This window comes from Urtica dioica, chromosome 3, assembly GCF_054948205.1.
Source record: "Urtica dioica subsp. dioica isolate 48M chromosome 3, U.dioica_male_clone48M_v1_H2, whole genome shotgun sequence".
Taxonomy (NCBI): Eukaryota; Viridiplantae; Streptophyta; class Magnoliopsida; order Rosales; family Urticaceae; genus Urtica; species Urtica dioica.
In genome coordinates, this window is record NC_142758.1 from 34,473,592 (window position 1) to 34,495,838 (window position 22,247).

The window sequence follows — 22,247 nt, forward strand, 5'->3', positions numbered from 1 at the left end:
CTGTATCACAAAACTAGAACTCTTGAAGTTGACCTCAATATTTGGCAATGATGTTAAGGCATTTACTGACATCAAATTGAATTTGGAGTTAGGACAAAAAGAACATCATGTAATAAGAATTGAGAATTGATCTTGATATCACCAAAGAAATTGACTGGTATGGTTGTGTGGTTTGGTAGTGTCACTGTTGCATTGGATATTTTCTTGAGTTGCAAGAAAAGAGAGCTTTGGTTACATATGTGCTTCAAAGCACCTGAATCTAGGATCCAATCTCCATTGAGATTGTTTATAGACTTCAAGGTTTCAACGAAGCAAATATAACCTATTTCACTCATGGTGAGGCTGACTTCAGTCATGTTGTTGGTTGTTGCCACGAGTCTGTTAGACAATTCATCGATCAGTTGGTGCAGCTGAGTTGGTGTGAGGTGTTGTCAATGGTACCCACAAGAAGAGTAGTAATCTTTACTTATGTACATTTTATGTAATAAAGTCTCACGAAGATTCTCACTTCTAACTGCTGAATCATTAATAAAAGTTGAAACGTTTATTCATTCTTCCATGTCTGTTTGAAGCTTTATGATAATCTATAGTCTTTAGTCCTTAAACAAACCTAACAACATATTAAGAGACAAATGTAGATTTCCATGAACAAACTCTTCATGGTTTGCTTAAAACAATATATTCGCAATCTAAGGATCAAAGGACTATTGATCTCAGTACGATTGTTAGGAGAATCTATGATGTCTGGTTATGGGGCATAGAGAGTTGGAGACTCTATAGTTCTTCTAGGTATCTTCTGAAGATACTGAATTGACAAGTGCACTTCTAGAGACAAAATAAGAACAAACCATTTAACCTCTTATGTCTCAAAGTCACTACGTATGAATTGCATCATGCTTACCTCAATCCTGAACTGATACATGACATTACATAGCTTACATATTCTCATTTGAGAAAGTCAGAGTTCGGATTCGCTATGTGATTCTGAACAGGACCTATTCGTGAAGTACTAAGTTATGAAGATTTCATGAGTAACTTTGTGAAGATCTCATGTTGCCAAATGGTGCCCACAAGCAGAGTAATAGTGTCTATTTATGTACATTTGATGTAATATAGTCTCACAAAGACTCTTGCTTATAACTACTGAATAATTAATAGAAGTTGAAACGTTTATTCATTCTTCCTTGTCTGTTTGAAGCCTTATGGTAATCTATAGTCTTTAGTCCTTAAACAAACCTAACAACATATGAAGAGACAAATGTAGATTTGCATGAACAAGCTCTTCATGGTTTGCTTAAAACTTCATATTCGCAATCTAAGGATCAAAGGACTATTGATCTCAGTTTATTGTTAGGAGAATCTATGATGTCTGGTTATTGGGCATAGAGAGTTGGAGACTCTATAGTTCTTCTAGGTATCTTCTGAAGGTACTGAATTGACCAGTGCACTTCTAGAGACAGAATAAGAACAAACACTACTACACAACGGGTCATTTACAGCGCTCAAAAAGTGATGCTATAGGAGATTTGCGTCACTTTTTGTGTGCCGTTATATCGGCCGACGCTCTTGCTCTAAAGCGTCACTTATTTAGAAGCGACGCTCCACGTGGATCCACGTTGGATTTGGCGCTAGATTGGGTAGGGCGTCGCTTGTTGAAAAGTGATGTTATAGAGTAGGACGTCACTTGTTTTTTAGGTGATGGCTTAGGTAATAAGAAGTGATGTTATAGAGTTGGGCGTCACTTGTTTTTCAGGTGATGGCTTAGGTAATAAAAAGTGCATTTAATTCTTTTTTTGGCATCACTTGTTTATCGAGTGACGCCCAATCTTTTTTTTTTTAAATTGATAAATAATTTCGATTTGCAAATAAAAAAACCTGTAGCAATTTATTCCAAATACGTACGCAAAAAAAAAAAAAAAACAGTAGCAATGAGTCTGGTTTCAAGCCAAAAAAAAAAGAAAGAAACAGCTTTAGATTCACACCGCACTCGAAGAAGCAAATTCTAACGCAGCCTTGCTGTCCTACATTTTGCAACTATCTACAATCAGAAAAATCATATTATTCTTTTATAGGATGGAAACTAGAGTACCTTTTGCACTTCCCCATTAACACGGAAATCTCCGTCTATCGGAACTATTTTACATACATAACTTCCAACCATGAACGCTTCTCCAAATGTCCCTTCTCCAATTTTCACAATCTTCTCTGGGTCGATGAATATGAAATTCCTTTTCAATCAAGCAGGATCCGCAGTAAAAATAAAAAATAAATAAATAAAAATAAAAAATAAAAAAAGCAAACTTGGGCAGAGAGAAAAAACGTGCAAAATGTGACAACGTAAAATTCCATGACAAGTATAATTTCGAGTACTGATTCATTCATAAATAATCAAACACGCTTTGAGCATATAATAAAAGTACATTACATCTAGGGTCAAGCGGCTAAATGGCCAAATAGAACTTAAGGATTTGCAAAATAGCCAAAGTTTATCAAGTATAAGCAAAATAGCCAAGCTGCGATTATTAATCCAGGCAGGATTAAATTTAATCCAGACAAGATATCGGGATTAAATTTAATCCAGGCAGGATTAATTAAGTCCAGGGATTTTATTCAGCCTTCAAATTTAATCCTCGATCTTCTCCGATCTTCTTCTTCTCAGACCTCCTTCCAGTCACCGCAATCGCACAGATCTTACCTCCCGTCGGACTCTCCGTCACGGCGGCGAAGGCGAGGAGATCGACGGAGATTCGCGACTCTCCGTCACGCTACGGCGACGAGGCGGGCTTCCTCGCTGGAAAGGTTCGTCGCCGGAGCTCCTGCCCTCCTTCGCCGGCGAGATAGTCGCCGCCGCCCGCCACATGGCCGACCACCGCCCGCGGCCAGGCCCCGCGGTGCTGCGCATGGAAGTCGAGATGGTCCTCCCGGTTGACAGAATCCCCATCGGCGAGGCGATCGAGGGTCTGCAGGTGGCTATTTTGGCTAACCTAATGAAACTATGGCTATTTTGCAAAAGTCAAGTCATAGTTTGAATTGGCTAGTTCATGCCATTTTTCCTTACATCTAAATGTTGTCCAGATGATGAGAAGAAAATATATAATTTTGACTTTCAGCAGTTCAAAAGGGGTTAAATGGTTTGAACTTGCAAAAGAAAATACCTTTAACTAAATACATAGAGTAAATATAATTTTTAAGACAATGCATGAAACTAAACAAGAGCATATGGTGAAATGAGCATACCAATATTTCGAGAATACGTCCTAAAAAGTTGAAGGAGCTGACTGTCCACAAACTGCTAACAGTGTAGCAAAATTGAACTGATCAGTTTCAAAGATAATGTCGATGCTAGAGAGATTTTCTCGATTGCAAATTCCAGATCTCTAGAATCCACACTGACCGCGTCATCCCCTGCAAAAATGCTTCTACCGCCCGAACTTGTTTTAGGGTCTTGATCACCATAATTCGAAAGAGAGCCGATTTTGCCCAAAGTCCGATCAAGAGTACTTTGCAGAGAAGGTTCAAAGTTGTCACAACGTATAGGCGTCAAGGGGATTAGAGTTCCTAGAATCTTGGACAATGTTGATGCAGGTCCGCATGAACTATTCAGCGTCTTGTAAAACCAGTTATGTAATCTAAAAGTCAATGGTGGCACGGCATTGCAATCCCTTTGGTTGTCCCCGACCCATGTTTTGTTGGTCTTGGGCGAGGGAGACTCCTCCATTAACTCAAAAGCATCTACTTCTTCGAAGTAAACCCGTTCCTTCTCAAAGTTTGGAGGTCGCCCAAGTTTTCCCTACAAAAACAAAGCATTCTAACTATCTATTCCAAAAAAAAAACGTTTGAAATAGTACGATCAAAGTTTAACCAGATAAAGATATACCTAAAGTCAACTTATAAATAATTGGAAAAAAGAAGGAGAACTAACAAGGTCTGTAAGGTTATGAGTTAATCCTCACATTGCTAATTGATTTTAAGATGAACCGTCAAAAAACCTATACGGGTTTCCAAGCCAATTATTTGAGATTCGGCTCAAGATGACGAGTCATTAGTTAAACAAAAGTCATCATCATGATGGAATTTTAGGAATCCTATATAGAAAAAAAAGAATGGGAACTAACAAGGTTATGAGTTATAAACTCTTGTCATTAATTTTATAAGGGGAACTTCATGATACTTGATATAGTTAAATGCAATATGCTACACACAACATAGAACCATTAAAATCTCACTTTGGGTAGAGGAGGTTTGCCTCTTTTTTGGATTGTTTAGCTTGGGGTATGTCAACAACGCAATACGCTACAGCAATAATCGTTCTTCCTCTGCATAATTTACCAAACAGAACTTCAAATAAAAGCTATCAGTTCCAAAGAAAATAGCTATTTAAAGATTCACAATTCACACGAAGTCTAAAACTTGACCAATGGCCATCCACAAACTCACATTTCAAAAGAGTCTTTGTCAACTAGGCAAACTTAACAAGGTAAAAAAAAAATCTCCGAAATGATAAAATCCAGCTAGGATGGGGAAAATACTAGTCGAACATAATTCAACACTCAAAACAAATCCTTTCCATTTTCAAGTTCCTGTGCAAAAATTTCCGAATCTTCATATCCAACCCTGTGTTTTACTCCTAATCAACACGATATCGCAGCAAACATTATACCTGTAGAGTTATTATTGCAACATTCTCCATAGAGAATACGAAGGATCGATTCCTGAGAATGTTGTCACGCGAGAATTCGTCCACTCATTTCCTTCCTGCTACAACCATTAATAATCAATGATTAGAACTCGCTCACCCAAACAAATACACAAACACCTACGTGAAAACCATTCACCTGTTCTGCAAATGCTCAAGTTTTTTTTCCCGTCAACAATCTTTTTGACGAAGGTAATGAGGCTGAAAAAATGTTTTTACAGGAAAATTTAATGGCCCAAGAATCTCTACCTTTCTTGCTTGTGAATTGGCTGAGGTTTTCTCTGTTCTTTGTTCGTGTAAACAGAGAAGAAGTTTTAGAGGCGTGAGCGATGGAGCGTGTAAAAAGTCATAATACAAAGTCTCTGTCCCATCTCATGTGAAGCGTCAAATAGGATTGTGATATAACTATATGATGGTGATATTGAGGATACTAAATCTTTATTGTACTACACTCAAACCAGTCGAAGATGACGAAATTGTTAAAAAAAATAAACCCCCAAATCTCAAAGCACACAGTCAGAAGAAATCGACATCAATAAACACAATGAAAAGCCAGAGCGTGGAGACGCGCGCGAACCAGAGCACCGGAAAAGTAATGAAAAACAAAAAAAATCAAGATTTCAAATTGGGATAAAAAAAACCCTCAAAACAATTATAAAGACTCACAGATGTTTTCCTGACCGAGAAGAAGAAAATACGGCGGCTTGAGTGTGACGACGACGGAGAGAAAAATCGGAGAAGAATGAACGGTCGGCAGCGTGGATTTGATGAGCAGCCGTATGTTTGAAAATAGGAAGAAAGCTTAGCTACTGGAGGCGACCAAGAAGCTGCGCCATCGAGACGACCAAGACGACGGCCTCGGTTCGAAGAAGCGGCCATCTGCTCCAGCGGTTTCTTTTGTGCTTTTTTTAAAAGGAATTTCTTTTGAGCTTTTTTTTTAATTTAGAGAATAAAAGAGTAGGATGAGTAATATGCGTCAAACAGTTACGAGTGGCCTTAAAAAAACAGTTACATGCTCGGCCATGATATTTGATTTATTTGTTTTTTTTAATAAAATTTTGACTAGGTCATGTGATACAGTAGTCTTTAGACTTGTTTATAAAGCTGCAAATCGGTCTAATGCCAGCTGTGACAGGTATATATATATTATATCAAATAATTTGATAATTATTTATGTTAATTATTTTTTATCTTTTCTATAAGTTTGATTACGTAGTGAAAATATATATCTTTCAGGACATTTGTTCCTTGCAAGACCACATATCCAACTAATTAATCGTACTTATTATTCTCAATTAACAGAAAAAAATAAACTTCACCTAATTAAGTTATTTTGCGCATAATCCAAATATATATATTGTTTTATTTTATGTGTCACTAGCGATTAGTGACTTTCAACATCTGTGCTAATATATAAAATTTCTCAAAAGCATCACACATCTTTTACTTATTGCATCACTTACAAAACAGGTGATGTCTTTTACTTATTGCATCACTTACAAAACAGGTGATGCCACATGTCTCATCTACTTATTGCATCGCTTATAAATTGAATGATGCCCCGCCACATGTCGTTACCAGAATCATCATCATCTATCTTATAGCGTTAAATGTTATAAGAGCGATGCAAAATCCCATTTTGGCGGGATTAAAAAATGTGGCGTCAGTTGTGCACATAGTGACGTCGAGATTCGTACACGTGGCACATTCATAAAGATGCCATGTCAATTTTTAACGCAAAAAAAAAAAAGTAAAGCGTCGCTCTAATGTGCCAGTGACGTTATATGGGCGACTTAGAAGCCCATTTTTGTACTAGTGAAATCATTTAACCTTTTATGTCTCGAAGTCACTACGTATGAATTGCATCATGCTTACCTCAATCCTAAAATGAGACATGTCATTTCATAGTTTACGTATTCTCATTTGAGAAAGTCATAGTTCAGATTCACTATGTGATTATGAACATGACCTATTGGTGAAGTACTAAGTTATGAAGATGTCATGAATAACTTTGTGAAGATCTCATAGATATGGAATTCATGTACAAGATTACTGAAATGCAATGTATATCACCTAATGCTTTGTTCCTTGGAATGTGAATAAAGGAACTGGCCAGTGTCCAAATTGAGTCATGACTCTTTTGGATGAATCAATGTGACTTGTTAGCTCCTCGTCAATACATTGTTTCTAACTTATTCACAAGCGAAAAAGGAGTTGAGGAAATAATAGCTAGAAGGGTAAAATGGTAATTTTTCAAATCCCGAATAGTTGATGATATTCATGAAGGGTAAGCATAGATAATATTCAGTGGATCCCCTCATCACAATCAAGTTGAATTCTTGAGTAGAAATTAAATCCATTTGAACCGAGAGATTCTCAGTGTCAACTCTTTAGTGGAGTCAATTGACATTAAGCTAAACTTGGAAAAGGTTCGTGAACTTTTGAGTCCAAGTGTGATAGCTTTGTTCATTTGAATCCATGAGGTCACTCTCACAAGTCATATCGAGTAGGAATAGTTAAACTAGAAGCTAAGTCAAAACAAGAACGAGACAAGTTCTACGAAAATTGTCTAAAGGGTAATTTTGTCTTTATGGACATAGGACGAAATGAATGTCAATAAATTTTTTGACATTGTGATATGATGACAAATTCCACTTGGCCGTAATAAGATTTTTGGGCCCTGAGGATTAATTTCATTTCATGAAATTTTACTTGATAATTCGTAATGGGTCTTTCTTATGTTGTCATGAACAAATGAAGAAATATCTAGAAGCACCTTCTAGAAGGTGTTGGCCGTCCAACCCAAGGAGAAAAGGGAGACCAATTTTTTAAATTGATGTATGAAGATACTTTCCAAAAGAAAAAGAGGAAACAAATCCAAGGCTTCTAGAAGCCATGTTGGACTCGAAAGTGCACAAACTTTTTCCAAGTTTAGCTTAATGTCAACTGACTCCATTAAAGAGTTGACACTGAAAATCTCTCGGTTCAAATGAATTTATTTTCTACTCAAGAATTCAACCTAATTGTAATGAGTGGATCCACAGAATATTATCAATGTTTACCCTTCATGAATATCATCAGCTAGTCGGGATTTACAAAATTACTATTTTACCCTTCTAGCTGTTATTTCCTCAACTCATTTGTCGCTTGTGAATAAGTTAGAAACAATGTATTGACGAGGAGCTAACAAATCACACTGATTCTTCCAAAAGAGTCAAGAAACAATTTGGACACTGGCCAGTTCATTTATTCACATTCGAAGGAACAAAGCATGAAGTGATATACATTGCATTTCAGCAATCTTGTACATGAATTCCATATCTATGCGAACTTCACAAAGTCACTCATGACATTCTCACAACTTAGTACTTCGTTAATAGACCCTGTTCAGAATCACATAGTGAGTCCGAACTCTGACTTTCTCAAATGAGAATACGTAAGCTGTGAAATGGCATGTCTCATTTTAGGATTAAGGTAAGCACGATGCAATTCATACGTAGTGACTTCGAGACATAAGAGGTTAAATGGTTTGTTCTTATCTTGTCTCTAGAAGTGCACTGGTCAATTCAGTACCTTCGGAAGATACTTAGAAGAACTATAGAGTCTCCAACTCTCAATGCCCCATAACCAGACATCATAGATTCTCCTAACAATCATACTGCGATCAATAGTCCTTTGACCCTTAGATTGCGAATATATCGTTTTAAGCAAACTACAAAGAGTTTGTTCATGCAAATCTACATTTGTCTCTTCGTAAGTTGTTCAGTTTGTTTATAGACTAAATACTAATGTTTTATCATAAAGCTTCAAACAGACAAGGACGGATGAATGAACGTTTCAACTTTTTATTAAATGAATAAGCAATTACAAGCAAGAGTCTTCGTGAGACTTTATTACATCAAATGTACAAAATAAAGACTACAACTCTTCTTGTGGGCACCATTGACAACAAACTCCCACTTGACTCAAAGAAGATGTGTGTTGTCCTTCATGCCTAATCCATCTCGATGTTGGTCGAAGACCTTGTTCGCTAGGGCCTTGGTGAATGGATCTGTTTGGTTGTCCACCGTTGAGATCTTCTTCACTTCCATTTCTCCGCGCTGAACGATCTCTTGAATAAAATGGTATTTCCTCTCAATATGTTTAGAGCGCTTATGGCTTCGAGGTTCCTTTGAGTTAGCGACAGCCCCACTATTATCACAATAAAGGGTCATGGGCTCGTCGACGTTTGGAACAACTTCCAAATACTTAAGGAATTTTCTAAGCCATACAGCCTCTTTGGATGCTTCACAAGCAGCCACATATTCTGCTTCCATTGTGGAGTCAGTAATGCAAGATTGCTTAATACTCCTCCACACAACAGCTCCACCATTAAGGATGAACACAGATCCTAAAGTGGATTTCCTGGAATCCTTATCTGCTTGAAAATCGGAGTCGGTATATCCTGTCATAGTCAGGTCAGTACCTGAGTATGTAAGCATCAAGTTCCTAGTTCTTCGAAGATACTTAAGAACATGCTTAACAGCAATCCAGTGCTCAGGTCCAGGGTTGGATTGGAAACGGCTAACTACGCCAATGACGAAACAGATGTCAGGTCTAGTGCAAAGCATGGCATACATGAGACTTCCTACGGCTGAGGCGTAAGGAATTTTTCTCATGTCCTCAATCTCTTAGAGAGTGAAACTCCATGCCTAAAGGGTGTTTGGCCCTTCTTGGAGTCTTGCATCGAGAAGCGATCCATCACCTTATCAATATAACATGCTTGAGAGAGCGACAGAGTCCGGTTTTTCCTATCTCAAAATATTTGGATCCCCAGAATGTACGCGGCTTCTCCTAGATCCTTCATATCGAATTGCTTTGCCAGCCAGACCTTAACCTCAGATAACTTACCCACGTCATTACCTATAAGTAATATATCATCGACATACTGCACCAGAAACACAACTTTACCTTCCTGCATTAACTTGTAAAGGCACGGCTCATCTATTGACTGCTCAAAGCCAAAACTCTTCACAGTTTCATCGAATCTAATATTCCATGACCTAGATGCTTGCTTTAATCCATAAATGGACTTAAGCAACTCACAAACCTTGGTTTCTTGACCTTCTTCCACAAAACCGTCTGGTTGAGCCATGTAAATGCGCTCGTCAAGATTGCCATTCAGGAAGGCTGTCTTGACATCCATTTGCCATATCTCATAGTCGAGAGCTGCAGCTATGGATAGGAGTATGCGGATAGATTGAAGCATCGCGACTGGAGAGAAGGTTTTTTCATAGTCAATCCCTTCTTGTTGGGTATAACCCTTAGCCACAACTTTTCTTCAAGCACAATTTTGCTTCTAGGTTTTGCATCCTTCATGAAGTCCTCCTCAAGGAAACGAGCATTCGTGCTAACGAAAGTCTTATCGTCCTCTGGACTATAGAATGTGAAACCTTTGGTTTCCTTTGGATATCCAACGAACAGACATAATTCTAACCTACTAGCCAACTTGCTAGTCTTTTGCCTTAGCACGTGTGCGGGGCAACCCCAAATTTTGATGCGGCCAAGATTCACTTTACGGCCATTCCATCATTCATAAGGAGTACCAGGAACCGTTTTGGACGGAACTTCGTTCATAATGTAAGCGGCTGTTTCGAGGGCATATACCCAAAAGGAAAGAGGGAGTGATGAGTAACTCATCATTGATATAACAATCTCCATAAGAGTTCGGTTTCTTCTCTCTAACACTCTGTTTTGTTGATGTGTGCCAGGTGCGGTAAGCTGAGAAGCGATACCTTTTTCTTTAAGAAAGTCATCGAACTCTCCAGACATATACTCACCACGTCGATCAAATCGATGGGTTTTGATCACTTTGCCAGTTTGCTTTTCCACTAAAGCCCTAAAGACTTTAAATACGTTAAAGGTCTCAGATTTGTGTTTGAGCAAATAGACAAAACCATATCGCGAGTAATCATCGGTGAAGGTAATGAAGTATTCGTATCCTCCACGTGCCTGTTGGCTGAGCGGACCACATACATTCAGAATGTACTAGTTCCAGCAACTCAGTGGCTCTTCGACCCTTATCGGAGAAAGGTCGCTTAGTCATCTTTCCTTCTATGCAGGATTCACAAGTAGGTAGTGAACCTATTGCAGAGGCTTGGAGTGGACCGTCCCTCTCAAGTCTCTTAATCCTGTCTAGACTGATATGACCAAGTCTTAAGTGCCAGAGGTATGTTGATTTTGTTAGATCAGAGGATTCAGAAAGTTTGATCCTCTTTGGTTCCCTAATTAGATCATTATCTATTTCGGTGTCTAATAGAGAAGGTTGAGTGGGATAGATGTAGAAAAGAGAATTCTTCATACATGCATCAGTGACAAAAGAATTATCAGGAAACGAAATACGAATTCCATTCTTAATGAACTTTAAACAATAATCTTGCTCAAGAAGACGAGCAACGGATATTAAATTCTTCCCAAAGGTAGGAACAAAATAAACATTATTCAAGTTTAAAGTACGGTCTTCAAAAGACAGTGTCATGGATCCCACAGCCTTCGCAGACACCAGGCTCCCATCACCCTATTTGAAACAGAAGTCGCCTTCCTCTAAGCTTTTGGTTTTCTTGAAACTAGTCAAGGAACAACAAATATGGTTTGTAGCAGAGGAGTCAATAATCCACGATGATACGTTATCAACTACTAAGCATGCTTCGGTAATTAGTTCAATACTATGTTCCTTTGCTTTGAGATAGGGAGGACAGTTCTTCTTATCGGCCTTGTGTGGTCTCTTCTCAGTTCTAGAGGCGGAGGCTTTGTGCTCAGTAGCATATGCCTCTCCTTGATTCCTCTTTCTTTTAGTGAGACCTTCAGCAGTGTGAAGCTCCTTCATAAGCTTTGTAACAGTGTACTCTAGCTTGTTCATGGAGTAGTTCCACTTGAAAGTATCAAAAGATTCGGGGAGAGTTTCCAAGATCATATCTATTTTGGTCTCCTCGTTAATCTTAGATCTTAGGATTTCCATCTTATTCGGGTAACTAATGATCAGCATCATATGGTCCCTGACAAGAGTCCCAGCCTTCATGCGATAGTTCATAAACTGTCGAACTGCTTGTAGCCTTGTTTGACGCATTTGCCCTCCAAACATCTCATGGAGATTGTAGAGCATGTCAGTGGCAGTCTTGATGTCACGATGTTGCAGTTTCAACATATTGTTCATAGATGCTAAGATATAGCACCTCACAATCTCATCGGATCGAAGCCAGGCCGCTAAGGCGTCTTTGTCCTCTTGAGTCGAATCATCATTCGTCAGAGGAGGACACGGGGTGGTGAGTACCCATTTGTGCTTGTTAATGGTAAGGATGATATCGAGGTTATGTTTCAAATTAACGTTGTTTTTGGTTTCGAGTTTGTTTGAGGAAAGGGTGATCGAGAGAGGTTTGAGAGACATATAGCCTAATTAAGTTGAAACAAGTTTATGATTAGTCTTTTGGTTTAGGATTTAAGTTTCTTTAAGACTTGATAAAATCCAAAGGTGTTATAAACCAAACGATAATCTACTCCCTCAAGAGAAGGCCGCAAAAAATCTCCATTTATAAGTAAATGACACATCATTAATGCTTAGCCAAGATGTCAATACACCAATTTTGACTAGCCACCTTTTAAATTGGTTTGATCACTCACATCCTTTCGCAGAGCCTCAAGGGAGGATTACTAGGGATTGAGCCTAAGTGTGCAACAACCACTTAGTCCAAAAGGTCAACTTTGAAAAACAATCCCCCAAGGGGAGGCCTTGCCTTCATCGTATCACTCTCAGACGTAGCTCATTGAGCAATGATCGAAGCAAAAATGCCTTAGAGTACTCCCATTTAAGAGAGGGCCACAAGAGCGGCTCTTAATCTCACGTTAATTGCTTCTTTCATTAGTGTTGGGGATCGTGGGTTACAAACAACGAGTATAATCCTCCCACTTAGTTTTTGGAGTTGATACATCGACTCTTATAAGTTCGGAAACGGATTTCCTAGTTAAAGAGCGATAAAGTGGACAACTAGAAAAGAATCCTAGATCTTCATGTTCAGAGTAGTGTTAGTGCATAAAGGCACAAGGGACATACTCGGATCTTTTCCTATCTTCTATTTCGGTAAAGTGCATGAGGGAAGTGTGAACTTCAACTCACTCAAACACTTGAAAGTTTGAGATTACACATCTTTTTATTTGTCGGCTTGTCTACAAGGAGACCTCCCACTCAAATTTTCAAGAGCATATAGATTTTGAACATATGTGATATAGATATAGTTTTGAAAACATTTTGAAAATTTATTTGATTAGGATGACAAAATATTTTCAAGTTTGAAAACGAAAACGGTTTTTCAAAATTCAAATTAGTTTTATAAAAATTCAATTTCAATTAAACTTTCAAAAATCAAAACATTTTAATTTTTGACATCATGTTTATAATCTTATGAAAAACATTTTTGCTCAAGAAAAGTTTCTCATTAGAGTTCTATAACTCATGGTAGTGGGGCTGAAAATCCGGATTTCTAAAAAACTGGACTTTCGGGACAGCCGCGCACCTCGGAGTAAAATCGCCATAACTAGCGGCTCGGATGTCTTTTTGACCTAAAACCGGTGGCGTTGGAAAGAGGACAGACAGAGCTATAATTTTATTTAAGAATCGTTAAATTTTGAATTCTGAACAGAGAGTTATGCGACTTTTACTGTGGATTTTACTCCAGCTCGAAGAAAACAGAAATAATTAAAGTTCGGTCTTTTGGGTGCGTAAAAAGAATCGAGTGTAACAGAACGTTTTAGGAAGTTATTAAAGCTTTTATTTTTGTTTTATTAGCAAGGTAATAACATGATATAAAAGAAATAACAACAAGCATAAAATGATTCAAGTAAATAAAAGAAACTAGTAAGACAAGAAAACTAGTCACAAAATTTACTCGAAATTTTCTCAAACTTAAAAACACGTTTTTTAATATAAAATATTAAAAACTTTTAAAACTGATTCTAATGTGTTTTAATATCATCCCAAACTCATATAAAAACAACATGTTTTTTAATTTAAAGGCAAGAGCAATAAATTAAAAAAAAATCTAAGAAAACAATTCTAACTTGTCACAAAATTAGTAAACTTTCGAAAACGATTTTCAAGCTCATAATTTTAATTACATGTACATGCATATCTTTGACCATAGCTCTGATACCATTTGTTGGAATTGATCTAGGCTCTAAGAAAAAGTTTAACGCTTCGGGTAAGCGGCAGAATTTTAAAAAATTTCTTTTGACAAGTAAAACGATTTTACTAACCTAGACAAAGATCAAGTACACATAAATAAAAACTATTATGAGCATAATAAATTTACTAACCTCTTTAGAAGCTTGAACGTTGATAAGCCTTCGGAAGGTTGGAAACGTTCGTCTCCCTCGCAGCACGTCTCTCTTTCTTTCCTCGCCAACTCGAGCAACCACGAAAGTTTCTATCACTATAATCACTCGAGAAAAATAGGAATTAGTGTGTGGGAACTTTTAAACACTACGACTCAAGAACAAGTCTCAAAGTCGAAGAGCTAAAAAATCTAGGTCAAATGAGGACCTAGGTGCCAAAACAAAAACGAAAAGAACTTAGAGAGAGAAGGAGAGAGGGGCGGCCAAGCTAGAGAGAGAAGCTCTCAAATCTCTAAAACTTGGGATGAATGAAATGAGAAGAATAAGGCTCCTATTTATAGGAGAGGCTTTACCTTCAATAAGGTAGTTTCCTCTTCTATAGAATATCACATATTCATGAGCAAATATTGTCTTATTCTCTCATGAGTCACACGGCCAAGGCAGCCTTCTAGAAGGCTTGGATTTGTTTCCTCTTTTATTCCCTTGCCTTGCCTTTGACTCACTTGGCCGATTCTCTCTTGCTATGCATGGGAAATTTGTTTCATCTTTTTCTTTTGACAAGTATCTTGATACATTCATGCACAAAATAATTTCCCTTTCTCTCTTTATGTTGGGCGCCCAAGACTTTTCTAGAAGGAGCTTCTAGAAGCTTATTCATTTATTCATGACAACATGAGAAAGGCCCATTAAGAATTTTCAATAAAATTCTTATCAAATGACCTTGTCAAAAAAATTATTAACATTCATTTCATCCTATGTCCAAAAGATAAAAATACCCTTTTTGACAATTTTCGTAAAACTTGTATCGTTCTTGTTTTGACTTAGCTTCTAGTTTAACTATTCCTACTCGATGTGACTTGTGACAGTGACCTCATAAATCCAAATGAACAAAGCTTGAGCTAAATACTTGGACTCAAAAGTTCACAAACCTTTTCCAAGTTTAGCTTAATGTCAACTGACTCCATTAAAGAGTTGACACTGAAAATCTCTCGGTTCAAATGAATTTATTTTCTACTCAAGAATTCAACCTAATTGTAATGAGTGGATCCACAGAATATTATCAATGTTTACCCTTCATGAATATCATCAGCTAGTCGGGATTTACAAAATTACCATTTTACCCTTCTAGCTGTTATTTCCTCAACTCCTTTGTCGCTTGTGAATAAGTTAGAAACAATGTATTGACGAGGAGCTAACAAGTGACATTGTTTCATCCAAAAGAGTCAAGACTCAATTTGGACACTGGCCAGTTCATTTATTCACATTCCAAGGAACAAAGCATGAGGTGATATACATTGCATTTCAGCAATCTGGTACATGAATTCCATATCTATGCGAACTTCACAAAGTCACTCATGACATTCTCACAACTTAGTACTTCACCAATAGACCATGTTCAGAATTGCATAGTGAGTCCGAACTCTGACTTTCTCAAATGAGAATACGTAAGCTGTGAAATGGCATGTCTCATTTTAGGATTAAGGTAAGCACGATGCAATTCATACGTAGTGACTTCGAGACATAAGAGGTTAAATGGTTTGTTCTTATCTTGTCTCTAGAAGTGCACTGGTCAATTCAGTACCTTCGGAAGATACTTAGAAGAACTATAGAGTCTCCAACTCTCAATGCCCCATAACCAGACATCATAGATTCTCCTAACAATCGTACTGAGGTCAATAGTCCTTTGACCCTTAGATTGCGAATATATCGTTTTAAGCAAACTACGAAGAGTTTGTTCATGAAATCTACATTTGTCTCTTCGTAAGTTGTTAAGTTTGTTTATGGACTAAAGACTAATGTTTTATCATAAAGCTTCAAACAGACAAGGAGGAATGAATGAACGTTTCAACTTTTTATTAAATGAATAAGCAATTACAAGTAAGAGTCTTCGTGAGACTTTATTACATCAAATGTACAAAATAAAGACTACAACTCTTCTTGTGGGCACCATTTACAATAGATTTTGCAGTGTGTGCAGTAAGGTCGATCCTTCTTTGGAGTCTTCTTGTTTCTTGAGTCTTCTTTGGCCACCAACGCCATTGTTTTGACTCCTTCAGATCACATTGCTTCCATTCCCATCGTTCTGTGTTGCTCTTCTTAAGTGATGAGCGAGAACACCTTGGTGATGGGAGGGATCGGATCCATGAGCAAGACTTGAATCCTTGTGTTGGCGTAGGTGTCACTGAGGCCCATCAGGAAGATCATGACATAGACATTGTCATTAAATTCTGTCATTCGCTTAGTTGCTCCACATTTGCAGTCTCCGCATGAGCAATCTGGTTTGAAGCTTTGAAACTCCTCCCAAAGCGCTTTGACTCTCGTGTAGTGATTCACAATTGACCTCTGATCCTCGAGAGATTCACCAGATCGCGTAAAGTCTAAAAGATTCTTGGTCCATTGCGTTGTTGATATCGCTCTGCGAGTTCGTTCCAAACAGTATGGGCAGAATCCCTAAATTGGATGCTCGCTACGATTTCTTTCGTGACGGCGTTGATGATCCAGCCGACGACGACGGTGTTGCTTCTTTTCCACGCAGTGAGAGTCGCGATCTCCTCCTCTGGCGGTTTGACGATCGATCCATCAACGAATCCCAATTTGTTCTTCACCGAAAGTGCCATTAACATCGATCTTCTACAAGAAGCGTAGTTTTCTCCATCGAGCAGCAGAGAGACAATCACAGCTCCTGGATTGTCGCTGTGATGAATGAAGTACAGACTCATCGGATCGTTGAAGAGAGCTCTTGATACTGCGTTCACGACCTCGAGTTGATCTGAATCCTTTGTAGTCTTTGAGTAGAAGAGAAGAGAGGAAAATTAGCAGAAGATCTGCTCTGATACCATAATAGATTTTTGAATCTAGGGCACGAGTTCTTGAGATCAGAGAAAGAGAGAGATTCGTTTTAGAGAAATCAAAACTCGGTAAAACATTGTTTTATTGAATTGTAATCCACCAAAAAGAATAACAGTACAAGAAGCAATATATAGAACAAAACTAAAAGCCACGTAAGTACCACGTTGGCTTAAAAAAGAAAGAAAGAAAGCGGTGTAAGAAAAACGCACGTTTTGTTCACTGCATTATTAGGAAATAACATGACTTGCAAGTCACGTAAACTAAAACTCTCGCCTATGCTCGCTCTCGCTCAATAGTTATTGCTAAAAAAAACAATAAAAATTCAAGATGCTAATTTCATAGTGACTTGGTAGCTATGGATCATGTCTGACATTGGTAAATAGTCATCATTTGGTAAATCTTAAGTAAATAGTCATTTTCAGACGTAAATCTTAGGTAAATAGCTACTTTCATATATCAAATGTTGACTATTTACTTAAAATTTAGGTCTGAAATTGTCTATTTACTTAAGATTTATCAAACGTTACCTATTTAGTAATGTCAAACATTTAAATTAGCTATTTTCCTAATTTTGTAATATTTCAAACATTGTGAAAAATCTGGTAAAAATTAAAGAAAAACTCATATGTAAAGTAAAATTGAGAGACCGTTTCATTAAGTAAGACAAGCTAAATCGGTTGGAATTTACGACGCAGTACACAAAGCTTTGCTACAAACACGGGACGAACACACACTAGCTTGGAATTCAAACACTTGTGAGCAAGTTTGTCTGCATTTTTTTTTTTGTTTTTTTTTTTTTTGCCTCGAGAGATATACAGTTACATGGGTCACGATCAAACTCAAGACCCAAACGACAAATGTCACATACTACGGATTCTAAGGAAATCGGAGTGTTTCCACCATTGAATCGCCAAACACTTTTGTGTAGCCAGATAAAAAATGCTCAACGTTTTGATACATAACGCCTCAAGTACCATGCTAAGGCCTTGAAAACTTTAATATCTAATTTGGTTAATAATATGGTAAACAACATACAAATATAAATTATTATTTATCTTATAAAATGAATAACTATTTACCATTTGATATGATAAGCAATGGTCAAATATATAATTATTATTTACCTTATTAAATTAAGAACTATTTAGCATTTGTAAAGGGTTAGTTTTGTTACATAGTATTTTCTTTGTGCATCCATTTGAAAAAAATAATAATAATCATATATGATATATAAAAACTTGAAAAATATGTTGCAATTAATCAATATCTTCGTTTCTTTTAAGATTGAGAAATTGACAGCAATAATATCAATTGTTTGTCACTTACCAAAAATTAACCAAAATCTAAATATTGACACATTTAGTACCAAATTTATCACGGAATCAATCAGTTCGTAACCGATTTAGTACTAGATATTTCAATATTTGAATTTTGATTGATTTTTGGTAAGTGACAAACAATTGATATTATTGATGTCAATTTTCCTTTAAGATTTTAGCCAAAATTTCATTTTATTAACAAAATAGTTCATTAAGTCGAAATAAATTAAATTAACTAGAATAGTTAAATTAATTTATTTTGGTTAGATGTACTATTTTCTGAATAAAATGAAATTTTGGTTATTTCATTAAAAAAAAAAAAAAAAAAGAGACTCCTAATTGTCCATGTAAACTTTCCTCTGTTTAATGCAAAATCACGTTTGTAATATATGTTTTAAACAAGAAGTAAATAACAATGAATTAAACCTTATAAAATAAAAAAGTATTAAAATACAAAATTATAAAAAAAAAATTATTGACAGTGATGAGCACTTATGATCAATTACAAAATCATATCTTATCCCTACAAATGCATTGGAAGGGCTCGTGTGTGACTATGAATTATTCGAAAAAGAAACGTAGTTCTTAGGGAGGACTAGTAGAGACCACAAATAAGATAGAAAATATCATTAACTTTTTGCCAAAAAAGTCAAGCATCCAAACAAAATAATATTTTAATATTATATTTTTTTTTGGTTTTTTGTTTTTTGTTATTGTTTTAATCGATAAAAACTTGTACTTCTTCTTTAGAAATGAACAAGTAATAAATGGTCGTGCGTCGCTGCAGAATAATTAATATATTTTAGTTTGAAAGAAGAAATATACAAAGATATGTCCATAAATTTTTAAGTTTAAAAAAATATATTTAAAGTTTTGTGAAAACATTTTTATCTTTCTGATAAAAAAAATCGGTACGAATGAACTTGTATTTAAAATACAATCTTTTATTTTTTTTCTTTAAAAAAAGTAAAAAAAAAAAAAAAAAAAACACACACGATACACGAAACACTGTTCATTGAACAATGTTTCGTGAGAGGGGCCCTCTCCTCTCCTTTATATTGCTGCAGAATAATTAATATATTTTAGTTTGAAAGAAGAAATATACAAATATATGTTCATAAATATTTAAGTTTGGAAAAAAAAATATTTAAAGTTTTTTGAAAACATTTTTATCTTTCTATTAAAAAAAATCGGTACAAATGAACACGACTTGTATTTAGGATACAATTTTTTTTAAGTTAAAAACAAAAACAAACACACGAAACACTGTTGATTGAACAGTATTTTGTGAGAGGGGCCCTCTCCTCTCCTTTATATTGATGTGGAATAATTAACATATTTTAGTTTGAAAGAAAAAATATATAAATATATGTCCATAAATATTTAAGTTTGAAAAAAAATGTATTTAATGTTTTATGAAAATATATTTCTCTTTCTGATAAAAAAAAAAAAAGCGATGCGAATGAACACTACTTGTGTTTAGGCTCAATCTCTTATTAAAAAAAAGTTAAAAAATAAAAAATAAACGGAATACTGTTCATTGAAAAGTGCTCCGTGAGAGGAGAGGGGTTCCTCTTCTTTATATATATAATGTATTTAGGATACAATCTTTTATTTTTTTCTTTAAAAAATAAGTTAAAAAAAACACACACACGAAACACTGTTTATTGAACAATATTTCGTGAGAGGGGCCCTCTCCTCTCCTTTATATTACTACGGAATAATTAATATATTTTAGTTTGAAAGAAAAAATATATAAAGATATGTCCATAAATATTTAGGTTTGAAAAAAATGTATTTAAAGTTTTATGAAAATATTTTTATCTTTCTGACAAAAAAAAACAGTGCGAATGAACACTACTTGTGTTTAGGCCCAATCTCTTATTTAAAAAAATAAAAAAATAAAACGAAGTTTTTCAAAAAAAAAAAAGGGAACACTGTTCATTGAACAGTGTTCTGTGAGAGGAGAGAGGTTCCTCTTCTTTATATATAATAAAAATAATAATAATAATATTAATAATAATAATATACTAGACAGTATTGATCAGGAGCATAGTCAAAGCTTTAAATTTTAAGTCTAGCTGAATAACTTTTATGAAGAGAAAATGGTGGCAAAACTACCTAAAGTTTTTCTTTGGATACACTTAAATACTCAATCTTATTTTTTTCTATGGGTAAAATACTCATTGTTAAAGTTTGGTATCGCCGTTACTACCTAATAAAAAAGAACGGCCTATAGTTAACGTCAGAAAAAAATGTATTAAAATGAATACAAATGAGTAAATTCGAACAATGTAAAATACAAATGAATAAATATGTTTGGTATTTAGAAGAGGCATTTGAACGAAATCCCTAAATCACATAATCACAAAATCTTTTACTCGAGTTAGCAACGATGGACGAAAGTGGCGGCAACGAAGATTTTGAGCTCGCGTAGGAAGAGTACAATGACAAAGGAGAGCATGAGGCTGACTTTCAGAACACGACTCACCCACAACAATGGTGGTCGGTAGTGAACGAGGTTTGTAATGACCTCGATGGTGGCGATGAAGACTCTGACGGGTTAGGGAATGAGAGCGAGTTGGAGAGTCTCTGCAGCGACGAAGATGAGCAGTTTGAGAAGGTGCGTAGATCAGAATACAATCCACGCTCAAATGTAGAGGATTTCAAATTCATATTGGGTATGTCATTTCCAATTACGGGTCATTTTAGGCCTATTCTGACAGAGATTTTCATTAAGGAAGATCTAGATTTCAAGTACACAAGTATAAGAGCTCGTTGTAGAGGCAAAGGGTGCAAATGGGTTTATTATGCTAGGGTTAACAATGCTGATAAGAAGACAGTGAAGATTAACACTCTCATAGATAATCATGATTGTGGCATTGTGATTGATAATAAGCATGTCACATGCCCTTGGTTAGCAAGGCATTTTATGGAGCAGTTTCGTCTCAATCCAAACATGGACTACCAAAGCTTCAAGGAAATGGCTTGTGCACAAAAATTCAGCAATGTGTCGAAGATCATGTTTTACAGGGCCAAGAAAAAGGAAGGAGAGGCGTTTGAGGATTCGGTGAAGGATCAATATGCCATTTTAGAGGACTACTGCAAACAGCTCACATCAACTAACCCAGGTATGATGTATATGCTTAAATTATACAAGCTCTTGATTACTTTGTACATACATAGATTTTGATGAGACTCTTATATGCATAGGAACCACTGTAATGTTGTAGACAACTCTTGAGCATGGGAAGAGAGTATTTGAAAGGATATATTTTTGCTTTCAAACTGATGTTCAATTAAAAGAAGAAGAACTTCTCATGTTCAGATCATATGTATGCATTTTTGTATACCTTTTATTTGCAGACATGTATGCATTTTTGTATACCTATTATTTGCAGACATGTGTGTGCATTTTTATATCCACATTGCAGTCTTCAAACATAGATTATGGCCACATATTATGCACACATAAGAGTCAAAATACATAACAAAACATACTAATTTCCATTTCTCATATTTCATCACAGTCGCAAAGTGAATAACAACAAACATTACTGCCTCATTACAATATAGACGCAATAACAACAAACAATACTGCCCCATTACAACACAAACTCAATCAGACTACTTCATCAGACTACTCAAACAACATTCCAAACACTGAACCACTACTCAAACAACTGCAACATTTCAAAATATTACAACCATATCTATTGTTGTCGCAGTTTTTCGGACAACGATTTAGGAGTCGCAGACGGTTAGACCCAAGGCCGGACCAAGTGGTCTCGTCTCGACTCGAGCGTGTCGGGCTTGGTATCCCAAGCCGTCCCTTAGCTGTAGGTGATCTCTGTCTCGTCCAAGCACCTGAAAAGTAAGCAAAGAAGGTGTGAACTACAAAGGGGAAACAGAGGGGTTGCCTCTGTTTACCTCTCCGACGCTCAACATTAGTAGGATTGAGGTGGTTTGTAGAGGGTTTAGTGTTTAGAGGTCGAGACTTGAGAGAAACGAGCGAGGTA

The 22,247-nt window shown here is 36.2% G+C and overlaps 1 pseudogene; it reads right to left on the reverse strand.

The window, feature by feature from the left end:
- Positions 1–1,976: 1,976 nt before the first annotated feature.
- On the reverse strand, positions 1,977–16,294 carry LOC149402637 (serine/threonine-protein kinase haspin homolog; annotated as a pseudogene).
- Between the last annotated feature and the right edge of the window lie 5,953 nt (positions 16,295–22,247).